This window comes from Dermacentor silvarum, chromosome 3, assembly GCF_013339745.2.
Source record: "Dermacentor silvarum isolate Dsil-2018 chromosome 3, BIME_Dsil_1.4, whole genome shotgun sequence".
NCBI lineage: Eukaryota > Metazoa > Arthropoda > Arachnida > Ixodida > Ixodidae > Dermacentor > Dermacentor silvarum.
The window spans coordinates 82,064,067-82,077,071 of record NC_051156.1 but is presented as its reverse complement, the minus strand read 5'-3'; positions in this window follow the sequence as shown (position 1 = coordinate 82,077,071).

The window sequence follows — 13,005 nt, the reverse complement described above, 5'->3', positions numbered from 1 at the left end:
TCGCGCAGCATCAGCCATTTGTAATGACGGCCTCCACACATGTCTGAATTCTTGTTTTCTCAGAGGACAGGGAAAGCTTGATGTGCGTATGCCTCTGCACGATCTAAATACAATTTGCGACTTGTTGACCGTGTCACGCTCGATGAATTGACAAGGTTCAGGAAGCCGTTTTGTAGTGATACCTTTATTTGCTTGTAGACCATATATCAGAGGAACGAAAAGTTGCGTGCATATCAGCGAAAAGATACTGCTGAGCGTGCGGTTATTGAACGCATTATAGCAGATTGCATTTTATGTGCTCAAGAAAATTTTTGAGGCCACGTATTTTTTGTTGCACAGGTGCGATGGTTTGCCTGTGAAGTAACCAACTAGGTATCCCATCATGTGAGTGAGTGAGTGAAATAACTTTATTGAGGTCCAGAGAAGACGCAGGGGACACCCCGCGCCACCCGGCTAGTCCCACGTAGGGACCGGCAAGCCGAGCTTGACGGCCCGATCGCGGGCACTCTGGACGGCCAGGGTTTGGTCGTTGAGTTCGGGGCTGCCCAAAAGCGCAGCCCACCTATCCTCGCTGAAGGCGGAGCCGATGGCTTCACACTCCCACAACACATGGTTAAATGTTGCCGTTAGTCCACAGGCAGGGCAGTCCGCACTGGGATGCCTTTCAGGGTATATAGCGTGAAGAACCGCAAGGTTAGGATACGCACGAGCTTGTAAAAGTCGAAGGGTCACCGCCCGCGCCCTGCATAAGGCAGGGTGCGGGAGGGGGAATACCCGTCTTGACAGATAATAATGCTTAGTGATTTCATTATACGTCATCAATGGTTCCCCGCGGGGTTGGGGGACTGCGGAGGCGGCGCGGTCAGTGAGTCCTCGCGCGGCCTCGTGCGCGCTCTCGTTAGGGTTAGAGGGAGAGCCTTCAATCGACCCCAAGTGAGCGGGAAACCAAATGAGAGAATGCGGAGAGATACTTTTCAAGCTTTGGAGAATGCGAAGGGCCTGAGGGGATACCATCCCGGTTTGGTAGGCCTTAATGGCCGCCTTAGAATCGCTATATATTACCTCTCTGCGACCATCGAGCACAGCCAGCGCGATTGCAACCTGTTCGGCTACAAATGGCTTCGAAGTGCATACTGTAGCGCAGCAAGTGATCTTGGAATTAGAGTCGACGATGGAGACGGCGAACGCCTCTTGTTGGACATAGGCCGCGGCATCCACGAAGCTTGCCTCAATGTGGTTGTTACGTACATGTTCGAGTAGAGCTCTACCCCTGGCCCGACGTCTGCCGACGTTGTGTGCGGGGTGCATATTGCGGGGAATGGGCGCGATGTGTAGTTGAGATCTGATGTCGCTGGGAATGCGCACGGCGTCGGGGCAATGGTCGACAGGGTAGAGGTCCATCTCATCGAGTATCTTGCGGCCCGCCGGGGTGCCTGATAGCCTGAGCAGCTGTGAACGCTCTTGCGCCTCTATTATTTCTTCGAGCGTGTTGTGCACTCCGAGCTTTAACAGGTATTCGGTGTGAGTGCTCACAGGTAAGCCGAGGGCAAGCTTGAAGACCTTTCTGATGAGGGAATTGAACTTGTTCCTCTCTGCAACATGCCAATTATGCATGGCTGCCGAGTATGAAAGGTGGCAGAGCACAAAAGCATGTATAATGCGGATGAGATTGTCCTCTTTGATTCCCCGGTGCCTGTTGGCGATCCTCCGGATGAGGCCGAGAGCACTCTCCGTCTTGGCGATGATCCTTCTGAGTGCGGCACCATTGGTACCGTTAGACTCGATATACATCCCCAATATTCGGAGCGAGTCCACTCTGGGCACCGGGGACCCGTAACCAGTGAAAAGCCGTATTTCGCTTTCGGACGCTGGTTTCCAATCACGATGGCCACCACCTCTGGGTCTTTTCTTGTAGAGAAGTAGCTCAGACTTGGATGGAGAACATCTGAGCGCAGTGGGGCGTAGGAAGCGCTCGGTTGCATCGATGGCGCTCTGCATGGCGTCCTCAACTTGGCCGTCACTCCCGCCAGCGCACCAGATGGTGATGTCATCTGCGTAGATGGTATGGTTGATACCTTGAATCTTGGCGAGCTCCTTGGAAAGCCCGATCATTGCGATGTTGAATAATGTTGGCGAGATGACTGAGCCCTGAGGCGTGCCGCGTGAACCGAGGGTGATTTCTTGCGAGAGGTATCTTTCGATCTTGAGCTTGGCAGTTCTCTGGCTAAGGAATGATCGGACGAAATCGTAGACCCTCTTTCCAAGCCCGAGGCCGGTAATAGTCTGGAGAATGAATTCGTGTGAGATATTGTCGAAAGCCTTCTCCAGGTCTATTCCAAGGATTGCTCTGGTATCTCTCGTGCTCCGGTCGATGATCTGATGCTTTATCAGCTTCATGGCGTCCTGTGTCGAGAGGCCGGCTCTGAAACCAATCATATTGTGGGTGTATATGTCATTAGTCTCGAGGTGCACCGTGAGCCGGCTGAGCAGGGCATACTCTGCGACTTTACCTACACAGGACGTCAAGGAAATTGGTCTCAGATTGTCGATTCCTGGTGCTTTACTATCCCATCATGTGTGATGGATCTAATCGACCGTGCCGCGCGCCCACACAAACAGGGGCCATGCGTTGAAGAAAGGTACTTTGTACAGGAAGTCATTGAAGTGTCTCTACTTATCTCACATTTAAGCGACTCCTGTCATGATCTGGTCTATCTTCGTCCCCACACGGCGATGTGTACTGCTCTGGCGTGTGTTGCATCAGCGCGGCGAACTCATAAGCAGCGTTTACATGGATACCGTAGAAGCGTATCGAATTGTTTACCGTATATTATATACCCTTACGGCCACCGTTTACACCAGCACAAGTTTTCCTGTCCAGGAAGCTCACGCCACCTAGTCTAATATTAGAAAGTTAGCACTCCCACTCCTCCTCACTTCCGGTTAGCCTGATTTTACTGTCGCGTTGTGAAGTGCACCGTAAGTACCTGCAGGGAGTCGGCTACGTCCGTCAGGTTCTGCTTCATTTAGCTGCGTGGACGAAAATAACGCAATGTTTGTTTTGCTGAAGCGCACCATACTATAAAAAGAAATTAAAATGCCCCAGAGTACGCGCAACTGTTGCCATGCCCAGTGGTGGACAATCGCGGCCGTGTCTGGGGTTGTATCTTCTGTGGTGGGCCTTCCTACGTGAAAGCCGCAAATAAACAAAGTCGCCGACGTTCATCTAATGTATTAACAAAGAAGACGCTGTTTCAACGCGCGTATTGTACTCGAGAGTGAAAAGAAATTGCGTGCCCCTTGCTCCACCAGACCCCATTTTCGTTTTGAAGTTCCGTAGTGTGGCAGCGGCCCCTGCCAGTTGGTTGATAGGTTGGCGTTTCGCAGTGAACGTGTCTTCATTATTCCTGATACGGCACACTTCTGTTTGCATGCGCTGCTGAAATGTGCATTTTCTATCTCAAACTAACTTTTATTGGCGAATTTCATACGATACGCATTTCCAGAGAATTACCTCGTTTACATGAGATGTGATACGTTTGAAAGTTGATGCGATACTCTTCGGTGGAATTACAAGTATCAACACCCGGATTGAGAAAAACACATGCCACACATGAGCACCCAAGCGCGCACGCTGGTCTGCCCGGGGATTCTGAAAACTTGTATAAGACTAAAATATACAGGGTGTTTCAGCGAATACTTTCAAAAGTTCTTCAAGGTTACCTGTGGCAGATAGCACAATTCTAGTTGATGAGCTGGTCTACTCGAAGAGGCGGACATTACTTGCATAAGAAATTGAAATGCATACTCGAGTAATTAACAAAAATTCACTAATTAAGTTTTTAACTAACTACCTGATGGCCCATATTGCAATTTACAAATTGTAGCCGTGGAGTTCACAAGGCGGATCTACTTGGAACGAATTCTCAGGATGACACCAGTTTCAAGATAATAATTCCTGAACTTTGCAGAGAAATGCATTGGTGTTCCAGTTAGTTTCTTAACAAAATGTTGCTTTATGCATTGAAGCGCTACATTAACTGCAACGCCAATGCATTTCTCCACAAAGTTCGGGAATTAATATCTCGAAACTGGTGTCATCCTGAGAATTAACTTCAAGTGGATCCGCCTTGCGTACTCCACGGCTACAATTTGTTAATTGCAATATGGGTCATCAGGTGATTAGTTAAAAACTTAATTAGTGAATTTTTGTTGATTATTCAATTATGCATACCAATTTTATGTGGAAATAGTGTCCGCCTCTTCGAGTAGACCAGCTCATTAACTAGAACTGGGCTATCTGCCACAGGCAACCTTAAATAAATTTTGAAAGTGTTCGCTGAAACACCCTGTAATGAGTTGTCACAAACTAAACATGTTCCGCCTCGTCAGGAACGGAGGTTGCTTTGGCGAAAGTACTGATGATGATGATATATGTTGTTTTCTGGCGCAAGGGCCAGCTATGGCCAAAGAGCGCCAAGACGTGGTGTAGTGAGTGAGCAATGGTATGATCAATGACAGTGGGTAGGTGTAGGGTGGCTGTAAAGGGGCCTAAAATCCTGCGCACTAAAGGTGCGTAAAAGACAAAATTAATAAGATCATGACAATGATGTGATAGGGGCGCAATGAATATAATATGGTATAAAAAAGCTCTGAGCGATACTAGGCACTACTGCCTCACAGAGACCCTTAGAAGCAAGAGCCTGGAGGAGAGTGCATTTCAAAATGCTGTCGCAACAGCGTTCTCTGAAAGAGGACCCTGCTACGAATCTCTCGGGCGAATAACTTGCAAAATGTCGATGTCGCTTAAAAAGGCTATAACTGATTCGTGCTGAAATACCGGGTCATTATGTAAAAACATCGCTGGGTGTAGGGGTATATTCTCTCTATAGGCTTGGACAAAGTGTTTCTTTCTTTCAGGTTCTAGTAGTGGACACTGTACTAGGATGTGAAGTACAGTAAGTACCTCCCCACATCTAGTACAGGTCGGGGGTTCGCCTCCAGACAACAAGTAATTGTGCGTGCCGTAAGTGTGTCCTATTCTGAGCCTACAGAATAGGACATCATTTCTTCTAGATTTCGTGGTGGATGGCCAGTTCCCTAAGCGAGGCTTATTTAAATGAAGTTTGTTTAGACTCTGGGCGTCCCACAAACGTTGCCAGTGGGCTCGAAGTCTCTTGCGTAGATATGGCTTCATATCGGGAACAGGGACGGGCATGGATGTGTTTCCAGCTTTTGCGTCGATGGATGTGGCAATCTGGTCTGCCAGTACATTTCCCTCGATGTCTCGGTGTCCTGGCACCCAGCACACCACAACATGCTGCCCAGACGCATAAATATTACATAGCAATGAATAAAGCGATACTATTACAGGATTTTTGTGCCTTTTCAGAGATTTTAAAGCTTTTACTACGCTCAGCGAGTCTGTGTAGATGATTGCTTTTGGTATTTTCGATTCTTTGATATGTTTAAGAGCCGACAGTATTGCATAAGCCTCTGCTGTGAAAATGCTCGTTTGGGGGTGCAGGGTGTCGGCATCTGAAAATGATGGGCCAACCGCTGCATAAGAGACGCCGGCATGAGACTTTGATGCATCGGTGTAAAATTCCGGACAGGAGTATTTATGCTGCAGTTCGAGGAAATGCATTCGAATGTGTGCAACCGGGGCGTGCTTCGTAACATGTAAAAAGGACAAATCACAGTCGACAATCTGCCACTGCCACGGTGAGACCTGTATAGTGGGTGTCATTAGACGACGTTCAAAGAGTGGGACATCCATTTCCTCAGCCAGACTTCTCACACGCAACGAGAAGGGCTCTCTTACTGCAGGTCGGTTATGAAAGAGGTGGGAGCTGGACAAATCATTTACGGTGGAATATGAGGGATGTTCACTGTTTGCATTCACTCTAAGGAAATACATGAAAGCTGTGTAGGTCCTCTGCAAGTGGAGGGACCACTCATTGGATTCCACGTAAAGGCTTTCTACAGGGCTTGTCCTAAAGGCACCTGTAGACAAGCGAATACCTAGATGGTGGATGGGGTCCAGCATCTTCAACGCGGTTGGGGTGGCTGACTGGTAAATTATGGCCCCGTAGTCTAGGCGTGTTCGTATGAGGCTTTTATACAAATTTAACAGACACTTTCTGTCACTACCCCATGTAGTGCGTGACAACACATTTAAAATATTCATTGTTTTCATGCACTTGTTTTTTAGATGTTTTAGGTGTGGTATGAATGTTAGCTTTGTGTCAAGAATAATGCCTAAGAATTTATGTTCCGTTTTTACAGGTAGACGCTGTCCTTGCAGGTCAATGTCGGGGTCGGGGTACAGTCCTCTCTTTCTAGAAAAAAGGACGCAGGTGCTCTTTTGTGGATTTAAGCAGAATCCATTCTCGTCTGCCCATTTAGCCACCTTGTTCAGACCAAGTTGAACCTGCCGCTCACAGATTGCAAGGTTGCATGATTTAAATCCAATCTGTATATCATCGAAGTACGTTGAATAAAACATATTACGTGGGATGCCTAGACGCAAGGAATTCATTTTTATAATGAAGAGAGTGCAACTGAGCACCCCACCCTGTGGCACTCCAGTTTCCTGCACAAAAGGTCGTGATAATGCATTGCCAACTCGAACACGGAATGTGCGATTCACCAGATAACTTTCAATGACATTTAACATATTACCACGTACACCAAAGTGGGAGAGATCTCTCAGTATTCCAAACCGCCATGTGGTGTCGTAGGCCTTTTCCATGTCTAGGAATACAGATAAAAAGAATTGTTTGTGAACAAACGCTTCACGTATCTGTGCCTCAATACGTATCAAATGGTCAATGGTGGATCGACCCTCGCGAAAACCGCACTGGTATGGGTCAAGCAGCTTGTTTGATTCTAGGAAATGTATCAGACGACGGTTTATCATTTTCTCGAAAACTTTGCAGAGGCAGCTTGTTAGAGATATGGGCCGGTAACTGGATACGGACGATGGATCCTTGCCCTGCTTCAGGATAGGGATCACTATGGCCTCTTTCCAGGCAGAGGGGATCTCGCCGGAGGTCCATATAGAGTTATAGAGACAGAGAAGGGTTTTCTTAGTTTCAGAGGGTAGGTTTTTCAACATGTCATATAGTATACGGTCAGGGCCTGGGGCAGATTGGTTGCAACAGGTGAGTGATGCATGCAGCTCTGCTAGGGAGAAAGGTAGGTTATATGGCTCGTTTCCGGTGCTCTTTCGGTCCAGTTTTTGTTTTTCTATTGCTGATTTGTATCTTTTAAACGCTGGAGAATAGTGTGATGAACTGGAAACATGTTCAAAATGTGCACCCAGATGGTTCGCTTGGTCCTCCAGGCTGTCTCCCTGTCCGTCTACCAGGGGAGGCAGATGTGTTTGTCGTCCTCTTACTCTATTCACCCTGTTCCAAACCTTGGCCTCATCCGTGTACGAGTTGATACTTCATAAAAATGTTTGCCAGCTGTCTCTCCTGGCTTTTCTGCGTGTTCTCCTACCTTGGGACTTGATTTTCTTGAAACTGACAAGGTTTTCAGCAGTAGGATAATTGCGAAGCTGCCTCCATGCTCTGTTCTGCTGCCTACGTGCGTTGCGGCATTGTTCATTCCACCACGGAACACGGCGTTTGCTAGAAAGACCACTTGTTTGGGGAATACACTTAGAAGCTGCATCTATTATGAAATTTGTAAAATACTCGATGGCACCGTCAATTCCGAGCGATGAAATGTCAGCCCACGAGAGCTTACTGGTAAGTGTTTGGAATTTTTCCCAGTCCGCTGCATTGACCTTCCACCGGGGAGCATGTGGTGGAGATTCGTATTGTCTTGGCGCTCTCAGCAGTATTGGGAAATGGTCGCTCCCGTAAGGATTTTTATAACTTCCCATTCAAGTTCAGGTAATATGGATGGAGAAGCTATGCTGAGGTCTATAGAGGAAAAGGTTTTGTTTGCAAGACAATAATATGTCGGTTCTTTTTTGTTAAGCAGACAAGCACCGGATGAGAAAAGAAAATCTTGAATTAGACGGCCTCGCGCATCGATGCGAGCGTCGCCCCACAGACTGTTGTGTGCATTGAGATCGCCAAGAACAAGATAGGGCTCTGGCAATTCGTCTATCAAGGACTGAAATTCGTGTTTGTGTAAGCGGTAATGTGGGGGTATGTATAGCGAGCAAATGGTGATGAGTTTGTTAAGGAGAACCAGTCGAACTGCCACTGCTTCAAGGGGTGTTTGCAGCTGCAAACGTTGACATGCTATGCTTTTGTGAGTCATAATGGCAACACCGCCTGATGATGCGAGACCATCATCGCGATCTTTACGAAACGTAACATACTGTCGAAGAAAGTTTGTATGTGTCGATTTTAAATGAGTTTCCTGTACACACAGAACTTTTGGATTGTGTTTGTGTAGAAGTTCTTGCACATCATCGAGGTTCCTAAGAAGGCCTCTGATGTTCCATTGTATAAGTTGTGTGGCCATACTGAAAGTAAATGGGTGCTGTGTGTACTAAAAACAAAAAGGAAGTGTTGCATTAGATTACAGAGCCCTTTCCAGGCCCTGTAACGCGGGATTTGTCTTTTCTGAAGCGGTCGAGGGAACCTCGCCGCTCCTTAGGCGCTTGGTGCGCCGTCGGGGTGGGTGTGGTGTCCATTGCCTCTTGTGAGGCGCCGGACACGCGCTCTTGCGAGCGAGAAGTTTCACGAGAAAGTCTCGCCGCGAAGGACGAGACATTTGCGCCCACCAGCCCGGATGTCGATGGGGCTGCCTTTGGGCCTGAGCAGCGCCGGCTGTTGCCAGCACCAGCAGGGGCCGGTGAGGGTGAGGCAGCCTTGACTGCACCCACCGTGGGAGCTGCTGGCGGGCCTGCGGGTTCGCTACGCGAAGCGCAGGCTGCCACCGAGGAATGTTGTGGTGCCGGCAACCCTAGGGTAACCGGGCCTGTTTGCTGGTTAGGTGGAGTAGACTTAGCTACTTCCACCCTGGGGGCAGGAGCCACAAGCGACAGCTCGCTGCGCGCGGGCTGGGCTGGTGGCAGTAGCCGCTGCGACGCTGCCCCTTGACGCGCCGCATCAGCGTAAGTGGTCGTGTGGAATGGTGAGCACCTTTTGCGTGCTTCCCTGAACGATATGTTTTCACGGACTTTCAGTGTTATAATTTCCTTTTCCTTTTTCCAACTTGGACAAGACCGGGAGTACGCTGGATGCTCACCATCGCAATTAACGCAGTGAGGTGTGGCCTCGCAGTTGTCTGAGGCATGACCTTGTACTCCACACTTAGCACAGGTGAGTCGACCACGGCAGCTCTGTGAGCCATGGCCGAATCTTTGACATTGGTAGCATCGCTAGGATTGGGTATATATGGTCTTACTGCTATCTTTGTGTAGCCTGTTTCAATGCTTTGTGGTAAAGTGCTCAATTCGAAGGTGAGTATGAGGTGTTTCGTGGGAATGTCTTTGTTGTCCCGCCTCATAACAATGCGCTGCACATTCGTGACGTTCTGTTCCTTCCATCCTTCTAGCAATTCGGTTTCAGATAGGTCGATGAGGTCTGCTTCGGATACTACCCCCCGTACTGTGTTCATGGAACGATGTGGTGAAAGAGTAACTGGGACATCACCAAAGGTAACAAGCTTGCTAAGTCTGTTGTGTTGCTCCTTATCACGTAGCTCAAGCAGAAGGTCCCCACTTGGCATTTTGGTGACTTTGTAGCCAGGGCCTAGAGTGTTGGTCAAGGTTTTCGCAACTACAAATGGGGATATGGTTCTCGCTAGTCTTTCAGTTCTTTCACTATGTACTACCTGATATCGTGGGAAAATGTCTTTAGGCCGGGTGAACAAATTCAAAAACTCATCGGTGCGTCCCCTCTTCTGAGGGAGACGATCAAGAAGCCGTGGAAAAGCAGGTGTTCCCATAGGAGTCTAGTGTACTTCGGCAGCAATGGCAGCCACCCACCACGGAGTCCAACAAGGGGACGCTGCAGCACTTAACGTGTAAGGCTGCAGGCGCCAGCCATACATTGCCGCTATAACCTTATATATAGACCCAAGAGAGGGCACCTACACAAGGTTAACCCGAGCCGCCTATGAAAGTGAGGAAGTAACTGAAGAGAAGAGGAGACAGGACAGTAAAGAAAGGAGATAGGAAAGAAAAAAGGGCAGAGAGGGGGATAGGAAAAGGCGACCAGCCGGTTTCCCCTGGGTGGGTCAGCCCAGGGGGGCCGTCTACGTGAAGCAGAGGCCAAAGAGGTGTGTTGCCTCTGCCGAGGGGCCGTAAAGGTCCAAACACCCGGCTTTGGCTCAACCCCCAGGATCCCCTTTTCCCCGGACACGGCTAAGCCACGCACGGCGACACGTGGGAGGGTCCAACCCTCATGTGCTCAGGTCCGTGGTGTCGCAACACACCAAACGCCTGCTTGCGCAGACGCCCCTGCGGGGAGCGAAAGTACTGTTGGGCTATGGAGACAAATACGTGTGTTGCACTCTCCGAAAGCCTTCATAAAGCTGTAGAGTATGCGTTCATGTATGACAAGTTTCGGACAAATTGGTCTCTGCACCACTGAGATGACAAAAAAGTTTTAAAAAATATAAAAGGGGCAGCACCAACAGCGACCCTGGTCCGAGCGAGCGGTCGAAGAATGACTTGAATTACCCTCTGCTCAAAGAGCGCGACTAAATAAGCTGAAGTATAAACATACTTTGAAAATATAACGCATTTTTCAATGTAAATAAAATTTATTCGCGTTAATTCATCTTGTTAGCAGAACCATATTTATTCACAGCTGAAATGTCAGCGGTGGCGCGGCAAGGCGTTGACGGAAAGGGCAATGGCAGTGCTGGGGAGGCAGTCTGCATTGAAGAATAGTTCCTTTCATTGTGCTGTTTAAAGTGGAAATGTAGAATCAATGTCTCGCAGACTGATTTTCTGCTGATGCCTAATTCTTGTCGGCTCCGCTTTTCATAGCCCAACCTGAAAATCTGACACCAGAGCGTCAATGTACGTAACATGCACCGCTATGGAAAAAGGGTGTAAATTATAATATTTGGCGATTTCAACCTGCCGCACATCGACTGTCTAACTACGTGTCACTACGTGTTAGCACTTTCTAAAGTAAGCGTCATCGTAATACTCCGTTTCGTATCATTTATTATTTCAACTTATTGTACTGCTCACACGCCCCGCACGCTTTACGGATTAGGATGTCATGTTATATATCTAGATTTGCTCAGCCAGCTCGTCTGCGATAAATTAAAGAATGAATTTGAGGATTGTATTACCGACGTGACAGTTTTTCTGGCGATTGCTTCTGGTGAAAGAAAGTTTGCTGACACCAAAACTCGCATAAGCCTTTCCTTTCATTATGAATGCTCATGACACAGTAATAATGACATATCTGCTTTGAGTAAATTTGCATGGAAGCGTTGACATCAAGAGTCTTGTAAAATCAAAATAACGGGGCGTGGACCGAAATATTTCGTACAATTATTCATCAAATGCAATTATGAAACAAAAACTAAGCAAACAAACATGCATTAATTCTGCATAACACAAGATTTACTTACGCTACGTGTACATCATAACGCATTTTGGAGACTGAATTTCCGTGCTGAATAGTCTGTATGAGGACTGTACTACATTCCGATTAGTCTTTAGTTTTTCTTATTATACATTTCTTGCTCCATTTCTCTAAATTTTCAGTGTTCCCACGCAAGGAACTGACTAGTTAAATTACTGATGTGTAACAAAATTATGGACTTCGAAAAACAAGTACTGGAAGAATACACTTTTCAAATTTATGTGAAGATGTCCTGAGAAAGCTGGTACACGGAGTAAAAGGGAAAAAAAAGAGAGGCCCGCCTTCTGAACAATGTTTAGAAATTGCCTTCATAAACAAATTCGTTTGATATTTATTTATTGAGAGCAATGATGTAAAAGTGCAAAAGCGCAAAACGTTAGTATAAGACAATAAAGTTGATGATGATGATGTATGGTGTTTAATGGCGCAAGGGCCAAGTATGGCCAAAGAGCGCCATGCCAGTGTTTGTGAGTTTGCAGTGGAGCGATGAATTCTGAGAAATAGATGAGGCGTGGCTGTAAAGAGGCCTAAAATAGTCGCTGTAAAGTGCGTAAAACATGCATGTATTAAGATCATGGCAATGGCTAATGAGGTGTGCTATGAAAATGAAGAATGCATTGAGGGAGAATGATACGATTTACAAAATATAACAGATGCAAGAATTGGCGAGAAGCACAAGTGTCTAAACAAAGCCCTTGAAACACAAGGGCCTGAAGGCACGTGCTATAAAAATAAACTATCACAGCAGCATCCTCTGGAGAGAGGATGCGCTACGAACTTATTGGGCTAATAGCGTGTAGTACAACATCGTTCAAGAAACGGAGAACTGCTTTGGTGTTAAAAAGAGGTTCTTCACCAATAAACATCGTAGGATGAAGAGGGATATGATAGTGGTATGCTACAGGGGAATGTTTCCCTCTCTCTGTTTCGGCTTCCCGACACTCCAGTAAGACGTGGAGTACGGTCAGCCTTTCCCCACATCTGCCACAGAGGGGAGGTTCAGCACCAGTTAAAATGTATGAATGTGTACCATATGTATGTCCTATTCTAAGGCGGCAAAAGAGAACTTCAGTGTGTCGTGACTTTGTTAATGATGGCCAGTTGCCCAAAAGGGGCTTAATTACATGGAGTTTGTTCCGTGTTTGTTCATCCCATAAGTGTTGCCAATAGTTTCTGAGTTTTTTGCATAGAAATGGCTTTAAGTCTGTGGCAGGAACGGGTATGGAAAAATTGCTAGGTTTTGTTGCTATGGAAGTTGCCATTTTGTCGGCAAGCTCGTTACCCTCTATATACCTGTGCCCAGGCACCCAACATATTACAACCTGTTGATTAGAAGCATACATATTGCAGAGTAATGAATAGAGGTTATTTATAACAGGATTTTTCTGTTTTCGTAGCGATTTCAAAGATTTCACGACACTTAAGG